This window comes from Propithecus coquereli, unplaced genomic scaffold (genome assembly GCF_000956105.1).
Source record: "Propithecus coquereli isolate 6110/MARCELLA unplaced genomic scaffold, Pcoq_1.0 Scaffold339, whole genome shotgun sequence".
NCBI classification, from domain to species: Eukaryota; Metazoa; Chordata; class Mammalia; order Primates; family Indriidae; genus Propithecus; species Propithecus coquereli.
The window spans coordinates 3,521,613-3,523,435 of NW_012149052.1; positions in this window are offsets into that span (position 1 = coordinate 3,521,613).

The window sequence follows — 1,823 nt, forward strand, 5'->3', positions numbered from 1 at the left end:
AAAAAAAAAAAAAAACCTCTCCTTCAGCAATTTTCAATTATACAATACATTGTTATTAACTATAGACACTATGTTGTATAATAGCCCTCTAGAACTGATTCCTCCTAACTAAAATTTTGTATCCTTTGACCAATATCTCTTCAATCTATCACCTTTTCAGCCCCTGGCAACCACCTTTCTACTATCTGCTTCTGTGAGCTCAAATTTTTGAAACTGAACCTGTAAGTGAGATCATGCCATATTTGTTTTTCTATGCCTGGCCTATTTCATTTAACGTAATGTCCTCCGGGCTCATTTGTGGTGTCGCAAATGACAGAATTTTCCTATTTTCTAAGACTGAATAGTATTCCATTGTGCATAATATGCATCACATTTTTTAAGTCGTTCATTCACTGATGGACACCAATTGATTCCGTATCTTAGCTATTGTGAATAATGCTGCAATGAACATGGGGTACAGACATCTCTTCAACATACAAATTTCATTTCCTTTGGATATATACCCAGTAGAGCAATTGCTGGCAAACTATTTTCACAAATATGATAAAATGAAATCTATTACAGTGAGCATTTCTGGGAGATATTTAATGCCTTTCATATAAATCAATTGTTATTATAATATTGCTTCTAGTATTTGCTTTTCAAATAGTCTACATTCTTCTAGCATTGGTGATACAAACAGCTATTATCTTTTCAAAAGATTTGTTCATATCACATACCCTTCTACTATTATAAATATTGTCACTAACTCAAAGTTGAGCTTCACTGGAATTTCTGGAGCCACAAGACTACAAAAAAAGCTAATCAAAATTAAAATCCAAGTGACAGGTTGGAAAAAATATTTGCAATATACACATTTAACAGACAGAATATAACATCAAGAACATGTTTTTTTTAATCCTACAAACTCTATATCCTTCCACTAGCCCTTCAACCTTTCTACTTTCTATTTCTATGATTTTGACTAATTTAGATACCTGATATAAGTGAAATCATACAGTATTTGTCTTTTCGTAACTGGCTTATTTTGCTTAGCTTAATGTCTTAGAGGTTCATCTGTGTTGTAGTATGTGAAAGATTTCTTTCTCTTTTAAGGCTACATAATATTCCATTGTATGTAAATACCACAATTTCTTTATTCTTTCATCATTGGACTTTTAGGTTGCATCCAATTCTTGGCTATTGTGAATAGTACTGAAATGAACATAGGTGTGCAAATATCTCTTTAGGATCCTGCTTTGAATTCTTTTGTATGTATATACCCAGAAGTTGGATTCCTGGATCATATGGAAATTCCATTTTTAATCTTGTGATCTCCATACTGTTTTCCATAATGGCTGCACCATTTTACATTCCCATCAAGAGTGCACAAGGGTTACAACTTCGTATTCTTATCAATATTTTCTATTTTCTGTTCTTTTGATAATGGCCATCCCATTGGTATGCAGTAATATCTTAATGTTGTTTTGGTTTGCATTTCCTTGATGATTAGTGATGTTGAGCATCTTTTCATGTGCTTATTGACCATTTGGATATCTTCAGGAAAAATATCTGTTTAAGTCCTTTAGCCATTTTTTTCATCAAGTTATTTGGTTTTTTGTTGTTGAATTATAAAATTTTCTTATATATTCTGGATATTAACCCTTGTATAGATTTCTGATTTGCAATTATTTTCTTCTATTTTGTAGGCTGCTTTTTCACTCTGTTGATTGTTTCTTTTAATGTACAGAAGTATTTAAGTTTGATGTAGTCCCATTTTTCTCTTTTTGTTGTTGTTTCCTGTGCTTTCTGTGTCATATCCAAGAAACCATTGCCAAATCCAA